Source organism: Pinus tabuliformis, chromosome 2_2 (genome assembly GCF_031772625.1).
Source record: "Pinus tabuliformis cultivar Carrire ecotype Pingquan chromosome 2_2, CPIR1, whole genome shotgun sequence".
Classification (NCBI taxonomy): Eukaryota; Viridiplantae; Streptophyta; class Pinopsida; order Pinales; family Pinaceae; genus Pinus; species Pinus tabuliformis.
The window spans coordinates 991587601-991613628 of record NC_142300.1 but is presented as its reverse complement, the minus strand read 5'-3'; the positions used below and the strand labels follow the sequence as shown (position 1 = coordinate 991613628).

General features: G+C 34.4%; 1 pseudogene; it reads left to right on the top strand.

Annotated features, from left to right (window-relative positions):
* Window positions 1-23687, top strand: part of LOC149196658 (serine/threonine-protein kinase Aurora-2-like) — a 49030-nt pseudogene extending 25343 nt beyond the window's left edge.
* The last annotated feature ends 2341 nt before the right edge of the window (window positions 23688-26028 follow it).

Here is a 26028-nt window from a genome sequence, read left to right as displayed (position 1 = left end):
CTATTCTTAGAAGAAGCATCAGTGCACCTAACAAGGCAGTTGAAATACCAACATTTAAATGAAAATGAAGTATGGAAATTGTACTTCGATGGAGCAAACTCAAAAGAGGGAAATGGAGTTGGAATATTGTTGGTATCCCCGGAAGGAAGCATGATACCCCTCTCATTCAAGCTTGAATTTGAGGCGACCAACAATGTAGCAGAGTATGAGGCATTTCTCCTGGGGTTACAAACAGCAAAAAAGATGAATATCGAATGCCTAGCAGTCTATGGAGATTCTAAATTGGTCATAAGGCAAATCAGAAATCAATGCCAGGCCAAACACCCCAGGCTGAGGACGTACCGAAATGAAGTGTGGGACTTAATCGACAATTTCTTCCTGGCCTTTAACATCCAATTTTTTCCCAAGGAAGAAAAAAGGATGGCTGACTCTCTTGTAGTAGATGCAAGCACTTTCAAGCCCCCATAGAATCCACTCCTCAGATATGAGATAGAAGTCAGACACAAGCCTTCAATACCTGATAATTTCAAACACTTGCAGGTATTTGAAGATGACGAGCATGTCAAAAGATTCATAGAATTCGTTGGGGAGTTTTCCCACTCCACCATCGATCAAGAAGAAGAAGAAGCAGAACAAAAAGCAACTTTGTGGAAAGACATAGTGGCTGGGCAAAAAAAATTGCAACTAAAAGGGAACACCATCCCTCGTGGACTTGTTCCACTTGAAAGACTTTTCAATAAAGATGACATAGCGTCCAAAAAAATGGCCCCAGAGAAGGATGAGAAAGTAGAGGACTGCAACATTGGATCAAAGGAGGAACCCCAGATGATCAAGTTGTCCAAAGAAATCCCCTTGCAATACAGACAAAGGTATTTAGATCTATTCAAAACTTACAAAGATGTATTTGCTTGGTCTTATAATGATTTGAAATTGTTTGATACAAATATTATTCAGCATAAAATTCCTTTGAAGGGTGGGATAAAGCCATGCAAACAAAAACTCAAACAAATAAGCCCACATTTACTCCCCTTCATTGAAAAGGAGTTAAGGAAGTTGTTGCAAGCCAAGATCATAGTCCCTCTAAGATACTCTGAGTGGGTAGCTAATCTAGTCCCTGTTTGTAAAAAGAGCGGAGAGATAAGGCTATGCGTGGACTTCTGGAATTTAAACAGGGCATCTCTAAAAGATAACTACCCTCTTCCCAAGATGGATAATATATTACAGAAGGTAGTAGGTGCAGCTAGGATGTCCATGATGGATGAATTCTCAGGATATAAACAAGTGGCGGTCCACCCCGAAGACCAGAGAAAGACTACTTTCACCACCCCGTGGAGAACCTTCATGTACGCACGCATGTCATTCAGGTTGATAAATGCAGGGGCCACATTTCAGAGAGAAATGGACATAGATTTCGTGGGCGAGCAAGATAAATTTGTGGTAGTCTACTTAGACGACATCACAGTCTTTTCTAAGACTGATGAAGAGCATATCCTCCATTTAAAACTCACTTTCAAGAAGTGCAGAACGTATGGCCTCTCTCCGAATTCGAAGAAATATCAGTTCACCCTAAGTGAGGGGAAGCTGCTTGGACACATAGTAGCACATGAAGGAGTAAAGATTGATCATGAACGAGTCAAAGCCATCAGCCTTATTCCCCTACCCAGAAACAAGAAAGAAGTCCAAGCCTTTTTGAGGGGGATAAATTTACTAAGGCGATTCATACCCAACTATGTTTAGATAGCTAAAGGTATCACAAATATGCTTAAGAAGGAGAACGAAGTTAATTGGAGCTCTGTCCCCTATGATTCTTTCACAAGGATCAAAGAACCTTTGGCTGAGGCCCCAGTGCTAGTCATCCCCGATTATTAATGCCCTTCCACATACTTTCTTTCGCCCCTCCACATACCATTGTTGTTGTGTTGATACAGAAAAATAAAGAAGGTTACGAGCAGCCCATTGCCTTTTTCATCCAATTCCTAAGGGACGTTGAGCTGAAGTATGATATATTGGAGAAACAGGCTTATGCACTAGTCAAGGCGCTGAATTCATTCCATATGTATGTACTGCAATCCGAAATCACAACGTTTGTCCCAACGACTGCAGTCAAAGACATTTTGGTGCAGGGAGACAGCGAAGGAAAGAGGGGCAGATGGATAGCTAAAATACAGGAATATGAGCTAGAAATCAAGCCTACCAAGCTCATCAAAGGCCAGGGGTTGGCCAAGATTTTGTCTAAATCCAACTGCCAAGCTCTAGGGATAAGCTTGATCACAGAGGAGGGTAGTCCAAAGGATGAATAGAGTAGAATTAAAATGGATGAACATAACATCTATGCCAAGTATGAGGGATCGCCCAAGTATAAGAACATTGTTCATTACCTCTTGTTTCTAAGATGCCCAATGGGACTGGATAGATCAAAATACCAGAGTTTGAGATTACAGGCACAAAAATACATTATATCCAACGAACTGCTCTACTGGAAGGACCCGATGGGGGTATTACTGTTGTGTTTGGTTAAGGGGGAAACCCATGAAGTGATTGAGGATTTCATGGGGGATTTTGTGAAGGGCACTATAGTTGGAAGGAAACAACACACAAAATCCTCAAGGCAGGATTTTATTGGCCCATGTTGTTTGGAGATGTTTATTCTAAGGTCGGGTCATGCCAAAAATGTCAATTGTTTGTTGAAAGACAAAATTTTTCTCCTCTCCCCCTGATTCCTGTGCATATAAAGGAGCCCTTTAGACAGTGAGGATTGGACTTCATTGTAGAAATCAACCCACCTTCTAGCGGCCAACACAAATGGATTTTAACAGCCACTGACTATTTCACCAAGTGGGTAGAGCCTATCCCAACTAGGAATGCTACTGATTCAGTGGTGATAAAATTCATGGAGGAGAACATATTGTCCCGCTTTGGGTATCCTTTTAAAATCATCGTTGATAATGCACAGGTCTTTAAATCTGCCAAGTTCACCAACTTCTGACACAAATTCAACATCATTTTTGGACACTCCACTAAATACTACCCTCAAGGGAATGGCTTGGCTAAGGCTTCTAATAAAATTGTGGTGAGAGTTCTAAAGAAGACTATCAATGAAAATCAAAGGAACTGGGAATCTCAACTAAATTTTTCTTTATGGGCTAACCATGTAACACCCAAAATATCCACTGGGAAATCTCCTTTTGAGATAGTATATGGAAAGGTTGTTGTCTTCCCTATCCAATTAGCAATGCTAGTAGCTAAGTTGTTGCAAGAAGCCAAGGAAGAGCCTAGCGCCTTGACTAGAAGAATAAATCTGTTGGTGGAGCTTCACGAGAATAGAGAGCAGGTGGAGGCCAAACTATTAAACTACCAACAAAGGATGAAATCTCTATTTGACAAGAAGGCTAAGGACAGACCTCTTTAGCAAGGAGATTTAGTTCTCAGGTGGGATGTCAGACGAGAAGACAAAGGAAAACATGGGAAGTTTGATCCACTATGGTTCGACCCCTTCAAGATTGTAGAAGAAAGGGGAAATAACACTTACATGCTCGAAAACTTGGATGGTGAACTGTTGGAACTGCCTGTAAATGGTCAGTTCCTAAAATTTTATTTTCAGAATTAGAGATATATGTCTCATGCTCATTGTAAATATCTGGTGTGTGCGTTAAAATTGTTATTTGAATTTTTCATTTTATTTTCAGAAAAGTACTTTTCACATAATTATATTTTGTTTAAGAATAACTCCACACCCAATGGAAGGAAAGGCTATTGATCTACAGGTCCTCAGCACCTTGCTAGCAAGGCACTATCCCTAGTTGGAGCCAATGTTTTTACTCACTGCATTGTGGGTTTCAATTGGTCAAGGTTGCCCGAGAGCAGTGAAATTAAAGCCATTTGTATTTATAAGTCATCAGAGCTTAACCAAACCCTCCCCATTACCAAGTGCTCAAAAAAATATTTCCAATAGTATATGGAAGTCCAAAAATGGACTCCTAGAGCAGAAGATAAAGAATTTTGAAGATTACTTTAGAAAAACCCAGTCGATAGAGAAAAATGACTAAGTGTAGAAGACAAATCGCAATTGGAGGTTTCAGGTTCATCACAATCGCAATTCGGGCTTGCTAGCAAGTAAGGATCACTAGTGGAAGTAGAAATAGCGATCTGTCGATCATCGATATTGCATATCGGCAGTCAGCATCGATATTGCATATCGGCAGTCGGTGGATTAGGGCTCAATATTCATCGGCGATCGGCGGCTTTTAAGTCCCAAAAATGCGCAGGGGATCGATATTGTGATGCAATGTTAAAGTTTCGAGGAAGGGATGAAAAATTTAACAAAGGAAATGCTTGAAAAAACCAAGGCGAGCAGCCCCTTTTTTCTCTCCTCCATGTGGCATCGGTGATCGACGATCGGCGGATCAACGGGGTTTCAACTTAAAAATACCTACAAACCATCGATATTACAATAAAGCGGTGCATCGCCAAGGGGCCGAGAAAACCGAATACAAAGGAAAGCATGAAAAAAAAGGGCTCGGCGGGCCTCTTTCTCTCTCCTCCATGGGGCCATGTGGCAGCCTCTGATTGGTCCACTGAGCTGACATGGCAGTTGACGTCAACGATGACATGGCAAGTACAGATGATGACATGGCGGTGGACATGTGTCACTTGTTTTTGGCGTTTTCAGGGGTCCAATGGGGTTGTTTCCGGGTGACACATGGTAGTGATGATGTCAGCAATGACATCACCCAATGCAATCAGCGATCGCGCAATGTAAAGCTTTCTCTTCCGCTGAATCTCCTTCCCGGTTGTGATTGCGATAAGAAAAAGGCCCCCTCAGATGCGATGTTCCATAGGCTATATTCCATAAAGATCTCGTGTTCGGACTATCGGCTCGTGCTAAGGAAAAAGGTAAATGGGTCTCCCTCTCCGTGGTTGCAATTGCGATAAAAAGGGAATAAGGCCCCCACCCAGTTGTTGAGAGCCTTAGCGCTCAGAGGACTAAGCCCTTGGTTCCAGCCCTCAGTCATATGCAGAAAGTTACAAAAGGGGCTGAAAGCATAGGGGCTAAGGGGAAAATTAAAAGCACCCGCCTGTTTCATCCATTTTTAGTGTTTAAGGGCCCACGGCTGAGAGATTTTGATGTCACACTTAAGCAAGGCACCAATAGTGCAAGATAGAGAGAAAAAGGGCATGATGGGTTGGCAGTTAAGGCAGACAATGACCAGGAACCGGCCAAGAGAGGATTAACCATGACTTAGCAGGAACACGCTAGGACCAAAGGCCAGCAAAGAAGAGTGGCATGAATATATTTCCAGAAACCATCATTTCAGTTTCGATGGATTAATTTTGTTTTGTTGTTTTGATCATTGTATTTTTATTCTATTTTGCTTTCAAGAAAGGAATCTACCTGCTATAATAATTAGAGGATTCACGCTGAGACACCCATCCATACACACAGTTGTAACTTCAGCATGAAAGATATTTTCTTTAATTGATTTTCTTTCCCTCTCTCTCATTATAAAAGGGAGGAAGAAACATTGAAGAAAGGTTATGAATTCTAGGAAAAAATTGCATGTGCTTCAGAAGTTGTATGGATTCCAGATCTACATCTTTCTGAATATGAATGAAACAGTGGTGATTCCCATGTTCAAGTATTACAGTATGTTGTTTCTTTGTTAAACTTCCATTATGTTTACACTTCCTCTCTGATTTCAAGCAATTGTAGCTGCCAGAAATATCTCTTATATTCTTACAGATTCATTGGTGTTAACTAGTTAATACATATGCCTGTATGCAAGTATGAGATTATATCTTTAAATGTGTGCTTCCTGAAATCATAGCATTCACTCTTCTTACATCCACTTGTCTATCTTTAGCTCAGATAAGTATAGAACTCTTGATGTTTCAAGCTCTATGTGATGAGCTAGTATTCTCCTTCTCTTCTTTCATTATTCTGCAAAATCTGATTAAACTGTAAGTCCTTGATTACTCGGCCTCCACTAGTTTTTACCTTATTCTTGTGAGTTGTATATGTGAAAGGATACCATAAATACATGGCTTATATCCTTGGATGAAGGAACCAACCCATGTTGTTATATGTATAGTTGTATATTTGTAATTACTATGTGTAGAAGATGCATATGATGCCTTCAATTTCTTGAGGATCATATAAGACACACTGAATTTAGATGTGCCCAGGCACTGATCTTGTAAGCAATCCAAGGTTGTCTCTAGGAGAGACAACAAACACAATTACTATTAAAACTAAAGTCAGATTCCTTTGATTATCTTCAAAAACTTCCATAAAAGTATAATGATGTTTCTTGGCCCTCTAAAAGGTTCACCCTTCTTACTTTGAATTACAATGTATATATAGAGTGTAATTCAAAAATATTTAACTTAATACAATATTTTACAAAAAAAAAATATCCAAAATGATTTAGATATATCTAATTAATACAATTCAAAATAGGAGTTCAAAAACTGATTCTGTAGAAACAACACACTATTTAAGGATGTTGTTTGCAACTGCTGCCTTAAAATCAACTCCTGCTCTTTGTCATCCTATTTTTACTATACTGACACTTGAAAGGTTGCATTCTATTCCTTCTTTTCTGTGTTGTTACCTGAAATCCTGCTTTCAGTTCACTCAAGAAGTTCGAGGAACTTATCCCATTTTTCATCATCTAGACATGAAAAATTAATTACCCTCCTCTAGGCTTCATCCACTTCAGTGTACTTCTCAAAAGTTGGCTTAGTGATAAACAAATGATGGACCTCATGCAAAATAAATAAATCATTCTCCAAACCTTCCAGAAAATTTTACCACTAATGATCCCTTTTACCTTAGCAAACTTTGATTTGTCTGTTGCTATGTCATGTAACTTGTACTGGTAATTTTCTAGTGGAATCAATTGGACACGAGATTATCTTAGGGATGCGAGTCCTTTTTGTTGGAAGAAAACTTCTTGATTTGAGATTCTAACTTTTGGCATTTGTTTTCCAGTTGCAGCATTAAATTTCTTTTTGTTAGTACCTTTATAACTTCTATGATTGTGTTTGTCTTGTCTTCAATTCCCAAGTCTTCAAGTTCATATTTAGTTTTTGAGTTTAGCATTTTGATGATCCTTGTTGCTTCTCCTAGTTTTTGATCCATCTCTTATTTGATTTCTGTTATGGATGATTTTTCTTTTTGTACCAGTTGTTCATGTTCACAAATTATTTCAATAGATGTTCACATCTAGAAATGGTTGAATTGATGTCAATCCATATTTTCTCTTTTGCTTCAAATAATGTTTGTGTACTGGTTGATTCATCTATGTACTTTTCAAGTTGTTTAATCTAAAACTTGAACATGTAAGAGACATGCTCTCACTTGGTCTCTTTAATTATTTTTCCTTTAATCTTAGATTCTCTAGAGTTATCTGACTGGAAATTTGTTCCTCAACCTCTTGCAAAGTATTTTCCTCCCATACTTCTTGATTTTCATACTACTCAATTTCTGGTTTTGATATGTGAGTATAAGGAGCTAACTTTTGTTCAATTCTCATGGATGAAATTACTCCTAGAGGGTCATAAGGCTAGCTGAAACTTAGCTTGAATTTCATTTGTCTCAATAAATTCCCAACTTCCTTTTATGTTGCTCTGGTATTGACTATGAATGGGCCAACTTGTGCTTTCAACTTAAATTGGGCTTTTGTTTCCTAGACACAAAATGAATTTCATCCATGTTCATCCTTTGCCTAATGAACTCTAGAGAAAAAATCCTCATGGGCACGAAAACTGGTAGTTTATATGGGGGCAATTCACAACCATAAACTCTAATTTCTGTAAAATTCTGATAAAGGTACCAATCTCCCACTTTTGATTGTTCACTGAGATGCAAGATTCTTTTGATTTCTGTAGATATTCTTGGAACTACATCATTGCTAAGGAGACACAATGACAGGTATAAAAATTGATCCACAAAATCACTAAAAGAATACTCTTCTGAATTTTTCCTGACCAAAGAAGTCCAATGGATGACAGACTGTGGTCTTCCCTGTGAATCAAGCTTTTGCAGTGGGATTTTGAATCTTTCTGACTGGTGGTACAAGAATAAATATACCAATATTGATTGATGCTTAAAAGATCCTTCAGCACTGAATTTTAAAAATTGTTCATGGATGATAACTGATATAAACTGGCTAAAATTAAAAAGGATTGAGGGTTTTTTTCTAGATGAAAACACTAACAAAAATCCTAGAATTACTTCATCAACCCACTGATCATTTTGGTAACCTAAAAGACAACAGACCATAAAGATAACATGTATGGACATTTCTGGAAAGATAGCAGAGGAATATGGTGGATTGGTTCGAGGCAATTCTAAATTTTTAGGTAAAAATGACTCGAAAATATGAGCTCGCTACTATAAGGTAAGTTTTTGATATATTGCCATAAGGGAATCAACTGAAAAAAGGATGAAGAGAATTTTGAGGGTTTATCTACAAATCTTGAAAAAATGATTCTGGGGTTATGAAAAACAAAATATCATTATTTCGGGAAACTATGGCTCTTTAACTTTGTAAGTAGCGGCTTTCACACCATTTTACGAATTTAGGGAAATTATGAGTTTGGGAGAAAATGAATTGGGGTAACAGGGATTCCCTGAAACTGAATTCATCGTTGGCATCTTCAAACTTATGAAATTCCCAATTATGTAGCTCATACAGGTCAAATTCACACTGGGTCTCTATGATTTTAAATTGAGTATCGACCAAAGGGAACTCGTCTAAATTAGTCACAGGAAGTAGGATTGGGCTTTCAATGGTAACCTTAGATTTTCCCTTTTGAGTGGCCAAATCAAAAATAAAAAGAACAGAGAATATTTGAAAGAGAATACTCAATGAACTAGTGACTGTTCACACTGGTTATTCGCTGCTATCTGGAGATTTGGTGTCACTGAGTACTCCGACGATCATTAACGAACTAAAGAACAATGCACTCAACAGGAATGAATTCGAATTTATAAATGAGTTTGAATAGTTGTTATTCGAATAGTCGTTATTAGTGCATCATTAAATGATAATCAGGACATTGGAGGGAGGGATTTAATAATTTAACGGTCAAATAGTTAAATTATCGGGACATATATTGGAGGTCAATTTGGCAAAAATGATGGCAGTATGACAAAATGGAAGGAGTGATGGTGGAGGGTGGAAGCAGTTTGTGGTTGGGGGGGTGTAGTTGGGGTAAGTGGTTTAAGAGAGAGAGGGGTCCTAAAATTCTTAAAAAGTGGATATGTCACATTGAGTTGTAAGTGAAAAACCATTTTGCAGACCCCCCCCCCCCCCTTCGTTAATAGTCAGGAGTGTGGGGGGTCCCGCAATTATTTATTACCTGTTGATCAGAGTGAAGGTGATCCAGAGTGTCCAAAGATGCTCGAACAATAACTTCTTCGGCGACACTTTATTTATATTTAACAAAAAAACATTTAAATAGAATATTTGTGCATATATCAAAATTTAAAGCAGAATTTTAATATATGCTCGTCTTTATTACAAAGTGCATGACAAAAATAAACTCTTTTTTTAACTATAAAATTTAAAAGATAAATTGCATATGTAAAAATAAGTTACAACATCGAATCCATATGGGGACTAATTCCCCCTACGGGATGAAGAGAACATGCAGATCCATGTGCCTTCTCCTCGGGCTATGGAGTCATTATTGTAGAAAAATCATACTTGCTCTTGGAAATATAAATGAAACCGAACATATACAATGATTATAAAAAAAACTCACTCAGTATTGGATATAGTGCTTTAAATATTTCCCATTGACTGGAAATGGGAAATATTCTCCCTCCAAATTCTGAAGAATGAAGGTATTATTTCCTTTGACTTTTGCAATACTGAAAGGTCCCAACCAGAGATTGTCAAACTTTCCATGCTTTCCTTTTTCTTCTCTTCTTGCATCCCATCTTAGAACCAAGTCTCCTTGTCTGAAATCTCTTTCTCTAGCTTTTCTTTCAAACAAACTTTTCATCTTGTCTTGATATTGTAGGAGTTTGTGTTGTACTTCTTCTCTGTCTTGATTTAGTTCAATGATTTGATTTATCCTTTTTGAGAAATCATCAATCTCCTCATATGAATCCTGCAAAAGTTTCATGACTGGAAATGCTAATTGAGTAGGGAAAATAACTTATGTTCCATAAACAAGTTGAAAAGGAGATTTACCAGTAGACCTCTTGGGTGAAACTCTATTTTCCCATACTGCATATTTCAAATGATTGTCCCAGTTTCTTTTATGATCTGCTAAAATTTTCTTGATGACTTTAATCATACTTTTGTTTGATGATTTTGCTAGCCCATTCCCTTATGGATAATAAGGTGTAGAGTGATGTAATGAAATTTGATATTTTTGACAAAACTCAATCATTTTAATGGAACTAAAAGCTTTAAGATTATATGTAACTATTTGTCTTGGACAACCAAATCTAGACAGAATGTTTTCCTCAATAAATTTCATGACCACAGAATCAGTTGCATTCCTTACAGGAATATCCTCTACCCACTTTGTGAAGTAATTAGTTGTTGTAAGTATCCACCTGTTTCACTAATAAGCTCTAGTCCCCATTGTAAGAAGGGAGCTTCAACTGAAACTAGAATAAGAGGGAGGGCAGCTAATCTTTGTTTTCCTGCAAAAATCTGACAAGGAATACAACTTCATACCTTTGAACCAACTTGTGCAAACAACTTTGGCCAATAAAATCATGCTATGAGTATTTTGTGTGTTGTTTCTTTCCAAGCATAGTGGCCTCCACACACTCCTTCATGAAATTGTTCAATCACCCCTTCTGTTTCACTTTCAGTCAAACACAATAAAAGAATGTTCAATGGGTCCTTCCAATATAGATTTGCATTTACTATACAATATTTCATTGCTTTGAGTTTAAGAGATCTGCATTGATTCCTTGTGAATTCAAGAGGATATTCAAAATCTCGCAGAAAATGTACAATGTCTTTATACCAATCTGATAATAAAAAAAATTCATCAATATGCAAAGGAAGTGGTACAGGTACTGAGTTGGGAGAAGGTTCTTGTGTATTCTTCTCCTCTGAAGCAAAAGAAGGTTCTTGTGGATTCTTCTCCTGTGAAGGATCTGAAACCTGCATGATTGAATTGATGCCCAAAATTTTACAATTTGATTCTACCAATAGTTTAGCTAGACCTTGTCCATTAACCAACTTTGTTGGTTTGATATCTAAATCAAACTCCAGGATCTTAGCAATCCATATCCCCCTCTTCCCATCTATATAATGTTGAGTTAACATTGTTTTTACTACATTCATAAGCAATTATAGGAGAAAGCATTACATTGATTCTAAAATATTTTAGGGCTTGAACTAAAGAATATTTATATTTTTCAAGTATGTCCTACCCCAGTTTTTCATCCCTCATAACTTTTCTAAAGAAAGCAATTGGCTTCTTATAATAGTCTTCATTTTTCTGCAATAAAACTGTTGTTATTGTGGCGTATGAAGCGAAAGAAAAAAAAAAAAAAAGCTAAAAAAATTTGAATAATCAAGACTGTAAAGCATTGGTGCCTCTGAAATTGCTTTCTTAATCTGATAAAATAAAAATCTAGCTTGTGCACTCCATTTGAATTCTTGATTTTTCTTAAGCATGTCAATGATATCCTTGATAATCTCAGTGTAATTCGGTATGAACCTTCTAAAAAAAATTGTTTTCCCTAAAAATCACTGAATTTCTTTCTTTGTTCGGGGGAAGCTGATTAACTAAATTGTTGGGACTCTTTTAGGGGAAATTGTGACTCCTTGCTTTGAAATTATATGTCCTAGAAATTTCCCTTCCATCATGGCAAATACTATTTTTTTTTGGATTATGAGAAATCCCAAATTTTTTGCATCTGTGAAAAACTTTCTTCAAGTGTTTGATATGTTTTGCATCGGATTCTGAAAATACAATTAAATCATCAAGGTAAATTACTATGAATTTATTTACATTTCCAACAAATGCCAAGTTCATGGCTCTTTGAAATATTGCACCAGCATTGATTAAACCAAAATTTATTTTAACATACATGAAGGTACCCCATTGCGTTGTGAAAGTTGTCGTTTCTTTGTCTTCTTGACTGACTAAAATCTGATTGTATCTAGAAAAACCATCTAACATTGAAATCTTGTCAGAACATGTTACTCTTTGAAGCAATTGATCCATTTTTGGCAGTGGATAATTATATTTCAATGACAACATGTTCAGGTTTCTAAAATCAACACACGGTCTTATTTCTCCATTCTTTTTCCTAACAGGAACCAAATTAGCTATCAACCTATAATATCTTAAAGGAACAATGATTTTTGCATCTAGCAATTTCCTTACTTCTTTCTCAATAATTGGCAACAGGATAGGATTAATTCTTCTCAATTTTTGTTGAAATGGTTTAGCTCTTGGTTTCAAAGGAATTTTGTGCTCAATAATAGTTGTATCATAAGTCTTCAAATCTTCATATGACCATGCAAATACATCTTTGTATTCTTTGAACAAATTGATATATTTATCTTTGATATCATGTGGCAATATTGTTGAGATTTTGATATTTCTTACTTCTTTTGTAGTACCAATATTGCAATCATGTATATTTTCTTGTTGTGAATTTGACAATGAAGATCTTGGTACATCATTTTGATCAAACAATTTTTCAAGAGGAACTAGTCCTTTAGGAATGTAATTATTAGGAAACTGTATAATATCATGATCAGCTATTTTTTGTTTCAGATTTATATCTGGATCACCAACGTTTTCTTTTATCACATCATTATTTTCTTCTTCAATATGTGAACAAGAAAACTCCTCCATAGTTTACAAAAATTCCTTTAATTTCTCATCATCCTCAAAAATTGCATGTCTTAAGTTATCAGGGATAGAATGTTTGTACTTAACTTCAATTTGATATTGCAGCTATAGTGAATCTGGAGTTTTGAAAGTGCTTGCAGAAACTCCCTAGGAATCTGCATGTATGTTATTTCTCTTGGAGTAGTTGAGATGTTAAAAGCTTGAAAATAATTCTCCACGTAGTGCCATACCTCATTTATGTAAGCCTTTAATCTAGAATGTTTTATTTGACAAATATTTCTAACATGTTTCGCTATCATTATGAATCACCTAATCCTGTCAAATTTTGCACCTTCATCTTCTTAGTCAAATCTAATCCCAATATTAAAGATTCATATTCTGCCACATTATTAGTAACTTCAAAATCTAACTTGAAAGATTGAGTGATGTTTTTCTTTTCAAGTGAAATCAAAACAATCTCAACTCCATCTCCATCTCTAGAAAAGGCTCCATAAAATTACATTTTCCATACATCATTCTTTGAAGACTAAGGAACATTTATAGTATCTTCAATTCTGTTTGGTGCATTACACTCATCATTTGCAGCCAAAATAAAACACCCTAAATCTTGATCGATGGCATATATTGGGTGATTTATTGTTTGATTATCATTACGCATAGTATTTATAAACCTCACTTCTCTATACAATCTTAGATATTCTCCTCCATAAACAGGGATGGTAGCATAAGACATATCCATTTGTAAGCTTCTTCCAAGCTTAGCACAACAGGATATTGATAATAACATACCAAATTTAGGAGGGATATTTGTTACTACTATATCCATTACTATGTTCTTTATAGGAATCTGAGCAAGGGTGACAACTTGATTAACCCCAAGCATGATACTTTTTTTTTAATCAAAAGTTTACAAATTACGATAGGGCCTAGTGATTTGCAACTGAAGCGTATCCATAACTTTAACCATTAAATTGTGAGAAGCACCAGAATCTAGCATACAGTTGTACAAAAGAAAATCATGAACTTTTAATGTGACATAGAAGGGTGGAACATTTTCATCCATCATATCTAAACTAGGACCAAAAACCACAAAAGGTTTCTCATCTTGTAGGCTAATCACATCTCATTTAGCTTCTGCACTTGAAACTTGTATCCATTTGGAAATTTGTTGCTTATAACCTAGATTTCTTGAAAGTTTAGATAAAGGAATTGGAATTTTAACCCTTTCAAATTCTTTTTCCACATTGAAAACATGTGACATAGGTTTTTCTGTAGTTAATTGATCTTGTGGTTGGCTTTGAGGCTGAACAAATGAAGTTTTAGTGGCTTTATCTTGTGGGACATCAAAGGTAACCTTTTTTATAGGTCTACTTGGGCCTTGTCTAGGTCTCAAATCATATCTTCTATTTAGCTCAGCAATAAGAAATTCGAAAAAAAAAAAAAACAAACAAACAAAAACAAACAAAAAAACAAAAAAACAAAAAACAAAAAAACAAAAAACAAAAAAACAAAAACAAAAAACAAAAAAACAAAAAACAAAAAAACAAAAACAAAAAAACAAAAACAAAAACAAAAACAAAAAAACAAAACAAAAAACAAGACAAAACAAAAACAAAAACAAAAACAAAAACAAAAAAACAAAAAACAAAACAAAACAAAAAAAACAAAACGAAAAAAAAAAAAAACAAAAAACAAAAAAACAAAAACTTGATATTTATAAATTTCATAAGATTCTTTATTTTTAATAGGAGGATAAATTTGATTGAGAGGGACAATAGAATTTTCAAATAGTTGATCAACAAAATAATTGATATCATTGGTCAGAACTAGTATTGCTTCTTTAGGGTTGTGATTATCAATCATCAATGGAGGTTGAATTTGTTGAAAGACCAAACAATGATCAACAAATTCAACCTCCATTGATAATAACATACCAAATTTAGGAGGGATATTTGTTACTACTATATCCATTACTATGTTCTTTACAGGAATATGAGCAAGCGTGACAACTAAATATTGATTAACCCCAAGCATGATACCTTTTTTAATCAAAAGTATACAAATCATGATAGGGCCTAGTGTTTTGCAACTGAAGTGTATCCATAACTTTAGCCATTAAATTGTGAGAAACACCAGAATCTAGCATACAGTTGTACAAAAGAAAATCATGAACTTTTAATGTGACATAGAAGGGTGGAACATTTTCATCCATCATATCTAAACTAGGACCAAAAACCACAAATGGTTTCTCATCTTGTAGGCTAATCACATCTCCTTCAGCGTCTACACTTGAAAATTGTATCCATTTGGAAATTTTTTGCTTATAACCTAGATTTCTTGAAAGTTCAAATAAAGGAATTGGAATTTTATCCCTTTCTAATTCTTTTTCCACATTGAAAATAGGTGACAGGGTTTTTTGTAGTTAATTGATCTTGTGGTTGGCTTTGAGGCTGAACAAATGAAGTTTTAGTGGCTTTATCTTGTGGGACATCAAAGGTAACTTTTTTACAGGTCTACCTGGGCCTTGTCTAGGTCTCAAGTCATATCTTCTATTTAGCTCAGTTAAAAAATAAATAAATAAATAAAAAATAAATAAATAAAATTAAAAAAAAAAAACTAAAAAAACTTTATATTTAGAAATTTCAAAATATTCTTTGTTTTTAATAAGAGGATAAATTTGATTGAGAGGGAAAATATCATTTTCATATGGTTGATCAACAAAATAATTGATATCATTGGTCACAATTGGTATTACTTCTTTAGGGTCCTGATCATCAATCATCAATGGAGGTTAAATTTGTTGATCATTGTTTGGTCTTTCTCTCTCTAAAATTTGTGGTTGAAAAGGTCTTTTATATTGTCCTAGAGGCCTATTTACAATTTGTTGCGTTACTCTTGGTTGAATTTCCATCCTTGAAATTCGATTAGACAAATTTATTAATAATGGAGTAATCTCCTCAATTTGTGTTCCTCTTCTTTATATCTTTCATGATGAACCGCTTTCTTCTTTAACTTTCAATTTTATCACTGTTTTCTCTGCTTTTTCCTTCAATTTACCTGATGTTTCCCTATTAGCTTCTACCTCAATTGATTAGTTCGCATATCTGCTAAGGTTTCATCTTTTCTTTCTCTTAACATTAAAGCAAAATCATCATCGAATCCTTTAGAGAATCTAACTTTAGCTGTAACAACTAGAGTTTTACAATATTGTGGCATCTTATTGTAAATCTTATTAAACATTTTAATGAATTCTGCAACAAGTTCACCAGGATTCCTTCTTAGGTCTTCAAATTCTGTCAAATAATAAACAGGATCATTTTTTATTCCCCATTGATTTATGAAGATATTTGTTAATTATGTCCATGAATTCATAGAATTTGCACGTAATTGTCTGAACCAAATCTTGACATTTCCTTCTAATGATTGAACAAACGGTCTCATATAAACATTTTCATGTTCTATGTTCATATTATCTGCAAAGTCAAGGAATACAGAAAAATGATCCTTTCTTGATGGTCTTGTTTCTCCATTAAATCTGGGAAATCTGGGTAGATGTTTCGAATATCACTAATGAATTTGATTTGTTAGAGGAACTGCTAGTGCTGAATACCGAGATGTCACAATTGGTCTAAATCCAGCCATTTGTTGTTGTGGTAAAATTGTTTGTCTAGGAGATAAATCTTTACTAGAATATGATTGGTCTGAAACTATAGGCTTCTTTGGAAACTGAGGATGAACAATTAACTTTTGAACTTCAGGAATAATATTTTTTTGATCTTCAAAAGCTAAAGGATTTGTGTAAATTTTAAGTTCCTCTTCAGGCTTGGCAGAAGTAGAAGGATAAGTGTGTATGACAAAGGATATAAAATCACCAGGTTTAAGTTCAGGCAACTGAAGTTCAAGCTCTGCTTCTGTATCAGATGATTCTGAAAGGGAGATAGGAAGCTCAAAGGATTCAAGTTGATGAACTAATAAAGAATATTGTAGATCTACTCCCTTAGAAAGAAGTTCTAAGACTTTAGGTGGTAAATCTGATAATTCAACAGGGATAGGAATTGATTCAAAGTGTTGAAACTGTGAGATTGTTTCGGGCAGAAGAGAAGTAGAAGCTTCAAGTCTACGTCTAAGGGAAGCAATTCGCACAAGTCTCTCTAGATCTGATAATGGAGTGGAAAGTTGAGGATCAGAGTGAGATCTGGTATGCCTGCATGAAGCCAGATTTAATTTATGAAGTCGTCAAGTGAAGAATTTTAGCTTGCTAACCTCTTATTCACCATTAAGAGGTAAGTCTTATCGTTGTCCCAAGGAAAATGAACTTCAAACTTTGTTCCCCGGCAACGACGCCAATTTGATGTTGTATCTTTGAAGACATTTCTACGCTAGAGAACTATGCCAAAGCATCTAAGTGAGGGATTTAATTTAAATGGATGACCAATGATTCAAACCATTTACACTTGAATAATCCAAAAACTCCTGAGATTTTCAAAGTGTTGATTTTCATTATTAACATCATATAATCCTTCAGTTGATTATGACAGAGGAAAGAAGAAGATATATGATAATTAAACATTCATCCTGAATACTTAATTTATCATATATAGTAGAAGCGTGTAGAGAAATTTCTACAGCCAACACATATACATTCAAGAGATGATAGAAGGCAATAATTAAATGATGCAAAGGTACTAATTTAAACAACTTATTTAATTAGTTATTCCCAGACCTTTTGTGCATAATTGTCTCAACCTTACGCTATGTGATGTTGATTCACCAACAGGGCTGCTATATCCAAGTGATAATTATAACTTTGTAGTGGGTTGTCAGGGAAGTTAATACTTAACTTAGCCTTACCCTAAATCCTATGTTACCATGAACATATTGTGAAAAAACATAAATGAACATACCAAAAAAACTCACATGAACACAATTGTTGTTAAAACTGAAGTCAAAATCCTATGAATATTTTTAAAAACTTCTAGAAAAGTACAATGATGTTTCTTGGCCCTCTCAAAGGTTCAACTCTTATTACTTCGAATTACAATGTATATATAGATTTTAATTCAAAGATATCTAACTTAATACAATCTTTTACAAAAATAAAGTTCTATCCAAAATGATTTGGATATATCTAATTAATGCAATTCAAATTAGGAATTCTTAAACTGATTTTGTAGAAACAACACACTATTCGAGGATGTTGTTTGCAACTGTTGCCTTAAAATTTGTCCCTACTCTTTGTGCTCTTTTTTTTACTGTACAGACACTTGAAAGGTTGTATTTTGATCCTACTTTTCTGTGTTGCTACCTGAAATCTTGCTTTTAGTTCACTCAAGAAATTCAACTTTCCCATTTTTCATCATCTAGACATGAAAATTTAAATACCCTCTTGTAGGCTTCATCCACTTCAGTGCACTTCTCAAAATTTGGCTTAGCGATAAACAGATGATAGACCTCATGAAAAATAAATAAATCATTATCTAAACCTTCCATAAACGTTTTACCACTAATGATCCACTTTACTTTAGCAAACTTTGATTTGTATGTTGCTATGTCATGTAACTTGTACTAGTAATTTTCTAGTGAAATCAATTGACCAGGAGAATCTCTTAGGGATGGAAGTCCTTTTTGCTAGAGAATAGAAAAATTTATGCGGAACTTCTTTATTTGAGCTTTTAATTTTTTCCATTTGTTTTCCATCTACAACATTAAAATTATTTTTGTTAATACTTTCTAACTTCTAGGGTTGTGTCTGTTCTGTCTTCAATTCCCAAGTCTTCATATATTTCATTTGTTTTCAAGTTCATCTATATTTTTTGAGTTTAGCACTTTGATGATCCTTATTGCTTCTCTTGTTTTGTGATCTAACTCTTCTTTCATTTCTGTTATGGTAGCTTTTTCTTTGTGTGCCATTTGTCACTGTTCAAAATTTATTTCGATAGATGTCCACAGCTCTGAAATGGTTGAATTGATGTCAATCCATATTTTCTCTTTTGCTTCAGATAATGTTTGTGCACTGGTTGATTTATCTTTGTACTTTTCAAATTGTTTAGTTAGCTTCAAATTCTTCTGCACTTTTGAGATATATGCATTATTTGCCTTCAGTTTATTCTCTTCCATTATTTGCAATAATCCCTTTAATTTCTTTATTTCAACATTTCTTAAACACAAGTCTCCCATAGCCTTTGACAGCTTTTCAATAGCTTCTTCATTGATTGATTATGTTTGTATTGTCGCAATCGTTGTGCTCATTTGTTGTACCTTTTCTTTTAAGAGTTTTTCCATATCTACTTCCATCTTTTGAATTTGAATATTCTGTTCAACAATCATATGCAACATATTTTCCTTTTGTTTCTCTAATTGCATGACTCGCTGAGTTTGAGGATGCTCTATTGTATGTAATTTCAGTTTTTTTTCTTAATGCTTGAATATCTGCATTTATTCTCTTAATAATTTCTTTAGCAGCATTAACATCATTAGGATCTAATCCTAATTTGATTACCAGATCTTCCAATCCTTTTATCCTTGTATCTTTAACTAATGAGGACATATTTTCTAGCTTAAGCTAAGAATGGATATTGTTTAGAGAAGCTTGCAACTTTGAAGTTTCCATGGCAGAACTTGTCAAGGAGGAATAAATCATCTCACCTGCCTATTTATGTAGATCAATTTGTTCTATTGGATGAATCTGCTTTGTATCAAAAAAAATATATAAGTCTTGTTAATTCTCTGTACTTTTAGGAATTGTAACATTTGGCTCAAGAAATTTCAATTGAAATTGTCTTCTGTCAGGGTCAAATGCAGGCAAAAATCTGATTTGAGTGGTAGAAGATTGTTTCAAAAACTCAAAATAGGTAAAAGTCTTCAGTGCTTCATTTCTATGAATCTTGTGAAAATATTTTGTTGTCCTAAAGAAGAGGAAGTAGGGTGGGTTAGGGTTTGTTTATTCAGCTTTATGTATTGAATACACAGGCTCGTTTGATAGTATAACTGTAGTAGATTTCTTTGGATTTTGATCTTCGATGATTCTTCTTCTACATTCATTATTTTTCTCCTTTTAAAAACTTTAAATTATGTTAGTCTAAAACCCGAACCTGTAGGAGACATACTCTCACTTGGTCTTTTTAATTCTTTTTCCTTTAATCTTGGAGTCTCTAGAGATGTCTAGTTAGAAATTTGTTCCTCAACCTATTGCAAAGTATTTTCCCCCCATACTTCTTTATTTGCATACTACTCAATTTTTGGTTTTGATATGTGAGTATAAGGAGTTGACTTTTGTTCAATTCTCATGGATAAAATTACTCCTAAAGGGTCATAAGGTCAGCTGAAACTTAGCTTGAATTTCATCTGTCTCAATAAATTCCCAACTTCCTTTTCTACTACTCTGGTATTGACTATGAATGGGTCAACTTGTGCTTTCAACTTAAATTGGGCCTTTTGTTTCCTAGACACAAAATGAATTTCATCCATGTTCATCATCTATCTAATAAACTCTAGAGAAAATCTTCATGGGCACGAAAACTGGCAGTTTATATGGGGGCAATTCACAACCATAAACTTTGATTTCTGTAAAATTTTGATAAAGGTACCAATCTCCCACTTTTGATTGTTCACTGAGATGTAAAATTCTTTTGATTTCTATTGATATTCTTGAGACGCATGACTACTAAGGAGACAGAAAGACGGATAAAAATTGATCCACAAAATCACTGAAAGAATACTCTTCTAATCTTTTCCTGACCAAAGAAGTTCAATGGATGACAGACTGTGGTCTTCCCTATGAATCAAGCTTTTGCAGTGGAATTTTGAATCTTTCTGATTGGTGGTACAAGAATAAATATATCAATATTGATTGATGCTTAAAAGATCCTTCAACACTGAATTTTAAAAATTGTTCATGGATGATTATTTGATATAAACTGGTTAAAATTAAATAGGATTAAGGTTTTTTACTAGATGAAAACACTGACAAAAATCCTAGAATTACCTCATTAGCCCTTTGATAATTTTGGTAACCTAAAAGACAACAGACCATAGAGATAACATGTATGGACATTTCTAGAAAGATAACATAGGAATATGGTGGATTGGTTCGAGGCAATTCTGAATTTTTAGGTAAAAATGACTCAAAAATATGAGCTCGTTGTTGAAAGGTAAGTTTTTTATAATTTCCATAAGGGAATCAACTGAAAAAGGATGAAGAAAATTTTGAGGGTTTATCTACAAAGTCTGGCAAATTGATTCTGGGTTTATGGAAAACAAAATCTCATTATTTCGGGTAACTATGGCTCTTTGACATGGTAAGTCACGGCTTTCACATCAGAGCACGAATTCAGGGAAATAATGAGTTTGGGGGAAAATGAATTGGGGTAACAGAGATTCCTAGAAATTGAATTCATCGTTGGCATCTTCAAACTTCTGAAATGCCCAATTATGTAGCTCATATAGGTCAAATTCACAATGGGTCTATGATTTTAAATTGAGTATCAACCAAAGGGAATTAGTCTAAATTAGACACGGGAAGTAGGATTAGGCTTTCAATGGTAACCTTATATTTGCCCTTTTCACTGGCCATTTTGAAAATAAAAAGAACAGAGAATGTTTGAAAGAGAATACCCGGTGAACTGACGACTCGTAAAACTGGTTATTTGTTGCAATCTAGATATTTGGTGTTATTGAGTACTCTAGCGATCATTAGTGAACTGAAAAACAACGCACTTGATGGGAATGAATTCAAATTTAGAAATGAGTTTGAATAGTCGTTATTTGAATAGTGATTATTAGTGAATCATTAACTCACAATCAGGACGTTGGCGAAAGGGATTTAATAATTTAACGGTCAAATAGTTCAATTATCAGGACATATAGTGGAGATCAATTTGGCAGAAATGATGGCAGTATGACAAAATGGTGTGATTGATGGGGGAGGGTAGAAGCGCCCAATTATGTAGCTCACACAGGGCAAATTCACAATGGGTATCTATGATTTTAAATTGAGTATCAACCAAAGGGAATTTGTCTAAATTAGACACGGGAAGTAAGATTGGGCTTTCAATGGTAACCTTAGATTTGCCCTTTTGACTGGCCATTTTGAAAATGGAAAGAACAGAGAATGTTTGAACGAGAATACCCGATGAACTAACGACTGGTAAAACTGGTTATTTGTTGCAATCTGGAGATTTGGTGTTATAACAACATCTTTCAAAAAATATCACATAAGAGATATTCTCGTCGACGCATTTCGAACCGACGAGTGTCATTCATCTTCAAGACAAGATGAACCACACTTGTTGGCTCGAAACGCATTGACGAGAATCCCTCTCATGTGATTTTTTCCGAAAGATGTCGTTATAATTATTATGGATCACAGAAGTCTTAACTCAAAGATTTGGTGTCACTGAGTACTCTAGCGATCATGAGTGAACTGAAGAACAATGCACTTGATAGGAATGAATTCAAATTTAGAAATGAAATGAGTTTGTATAGTCGTTATTTGAATAGCCATTATTAGTGCATCATTAACTGACAATCAAGACGTTGGCGAGAAGGATTCAAGGATTTAATAATTTAACAATCAAATAGTTCAATTATCAGGACATATAGTGGAGATCAATTTGGCAGAAATGGTGGTGGTATGACAAAATGGTGCGATTGATGGGGGAGGGTAGAAGCGCTTTGCGAGGGGGATAGCAGCGGTAAGTGGTTTCAGAGGGGCGAGTCCCACAATTATTAAAAAGTGGACATCTCACGTCTGGTGGTAAGTGCAAAATCGTTTTGCGAACACACCACCTCCCCGGCCCTTCGTTGAATGTCGGGAGTGCGGTGAGTCCTGCAATTATTTATCACCTGTTGATCGGAGCAGCGGTGATCGAGAGCATCCAACGCTGCTCGAACGATAACTTCGTCGGCAACGTTTTATTTATATTTAAAAATATATAACAAATAAATAACATTTAAATAGACACCTCTTTATTACAAAGTGCGTGATAATTTTTTTTATTTTTTTGAAAAACTATACAACTTAAAAGATAAATTGCATATGTGAAGATCAGTGACAACAAAGAACAAGGAGCATGATATTGGGGCAAACATTTGGAACTTGGTAGTTTTGTGTTATAAGTTTCTTTATGGGTTTCCTCCTTTTGAAGCTAAGAAGCATTCAAACACTTACAAAAGGTTTGCCTTATGAAACTTTCCTTAGTATAGAAGATCTACAGATTTCAAATTGGATTCTTAGTTTGATTATTTTGAATCCTGAAATGGATTCAAATGAATGTAATAGACTAAATTTTTGTGCACGATTGTCCAAGTTGATTTGAAATTTCCTCCCAGGCCTTTCGTCTCTGATGCAGCGAAAGACCTCCTTGTCAAATTAGTGTGCATTGCACTAGATTTTTGTAAATATCTTAGGATATCTTATTAATCATGGGTTTATGATATCTTGCTAATTATGATACTTTCTCCTTCAGCTTTTGGTAAAAGACTCTCTACAAAGACTGCCCCTATATAAAGTTCTTCAACATCCCTGGATTTTTCAAAACGTTGATCCTGATGGCATTTACAAGGCAATACATTGAATAATGTCGTGATTATTGCTACATAAAGTTCTCTAACATCTTTGGGTTGTTCAAACTATTGACCCTGACGGTGTTTACAAGCCACTATTGTATTGAATAACGTACCGAGTGTTCTACATAAAGTTCTCCAACAACTCTAAATTGTTCAAAATGCTCATCCCCATGATAGTGTTTACGAGGCACTGTATTGAATAACGTACTAATCATTGCCTTTATATCTTACAGAAAGTATTGAATAACGCACTAATTGTTACCTTTATATCTTAAAAGAAACAAAAGTGTTATTAGACTATTTAGGTAGGCATTAGCTTGCACTAGGTGGATGTTTAATTGCTCATGTTGTTGAAGAGTGCTTCCAAGTGGGTTACTAGGCATTCTGATAATATGCAAACATTGTAAATTCCTTTCTTGTATTTTATCTTTTCAAATTCATTGAGGAACGTTTTTCCTTCACTATCCTCCGAACCAGAGATAGGAGGCTTCAGTGTATGAGTAGCACTTGGCGATTTTATTGTTCTTTGAAAAATGCATACAGGAAGATCTTGCAACTTCAGCATTGTGCAATTTTAGAAATGTTAAGATGACTTAATGCATGAGTGTATCTGTTATAATCTGATTCTTGTACGTTGTTTGCTTGATCCTTTCAATGGAATTCAAGACCACTATCTCTGCAAGCTATATGGACACCAGGATGAAGTTGTTCCCATGCTTGCAAATTATTTTCTTGCTGAAATATAATGTTCAAAGTAAAACAACCTCCCCTTATAAATGGAACCGATGGAGTCTATCTATTTACATCTTCCTCCCTTTTTTATATGGAACCGATGGAGTCTATCTATTTACATCTTCCTCCCTTTTACAATACACAATTGGAGGGATGGAACCGATGGAGTCTATCTATTTACATCTTCCTCCCTTTTACAATACACAATTGGAGGGATCAAGGTGGAAAGTAACTTTTGTGCTATGAATATCAGAACAATTCTAGTCCATTTTATTTGAATTTGACTAATAACGTTATTCTATGAAAATATATAAGATTTGAATTGTATTCTATTTTGCCTAGGACATTCTTCTCCAAGAAAATATAGTGTTGCCAGGCACTTTTCACAATACTTTTACAAAAACCTTTTGGTGTTTGCAAATACCATTTAAGTTTTCAAGTTTTTAAAGAAATCTTCGAGGGAAAAAATTGTTAACCCTTTTGAAGCACTTTTCCAAAATATTTTTGATGGATAGTGACTTAGATAGATAGGCATTTTGATGTTTTAAAGGATTTTTTAGGAAAAAGTTTGAGAAATTATTGAGTTTTTAAATCTTTGATGTAAAAGTTTGTCAAATTATAAAAACCTTTCTTTTAAATTATCTTAATTGTATATTGAATACATATAAGATGAACCACATTAGATGGTTCAAAACATCGACCAAATTTTAATGATGTGATTAATCTGAAAGACAATCTCACTACATATATTCTTAATAGGAATAATACATGTTGCTCTTGGTTAATATTTTTAAATCACTCTAAGCTACTAAAAATGGCCCCTTAAAATTCCTACCATTTTCCATGAACCACACTACATATATTCTTAATAGGAATAATACATGTTGCTCTTGGTTAATATTTTTAAATCACTCTAAGCTACTAAAAATGGCCCCTTAAAATTCCTACCATTTTCCATGAACCACACTACATATATTCTTAATAGGAATAATACATGTTGCTCTTGGTTAATATTTTTAAATCACTCTAAGCTACTAAAAATGGCCCCTTAAAATTCTTACCATTTTCCATGAACCACATTAGATGGTTCAGAACATCGACCAAATTTTAATGATGTGATTAATCTGAAAGACAATCTCACTACATATATTCTTAATAGGAATAATACATGTTGCTCTTGGTTAATATTTTTAAATCACTCTAAGCTACTAAAAATGGCCCCTTTAAATCTTTGATATAAAAGTTTGTCAAATTATAAAAACCTTTCTTTTAAATTATCTTAATTGTATATTGAATACATATAAGATGAACCACATTAGATGGTTCAGAACATCGACCAAATTTTAATGATGTGATTAATCTGAAAGACAATCTCACTACATATATTCTTAATAAGAATAATACATGTTACTCTTGGTTAATATTTTTAAATCACTCTAAGCTACTAAAAATGGCCCCTTAAAATTCCTACCATTTTCCAACAACACCATAATCATCCTCCAATATTGAAAACAAGTTTTACTACAAACATGTCTAAATATGTATTGTTATTCTCTTTAGTTTTACAAAGAATTATAAATTTAGTAATTAATAATTCTAGCTTATTTTTAAATCTTTCGGCTGTTATTAACAAAAAAATTTAGTAATTAGTAATGAAGTTAAATTTCTAGCTTATTTTTCTTTATCCATTGTAAATCTTTCAGCTGTTATTAACAAAGAGTATCTAATAGTCCTTAGCCAGAAATACCAAAAACTTGTGATTTAACAAAAGTCAAAGCATTCCAACCTCACTCTAGTGGGACCTATCCCAAGAGTCACCTACTCTTCAAAGCCTATCACAATGGGCCAAACTGATCAAGAAATCCACCAGCCAAAAATACTCAG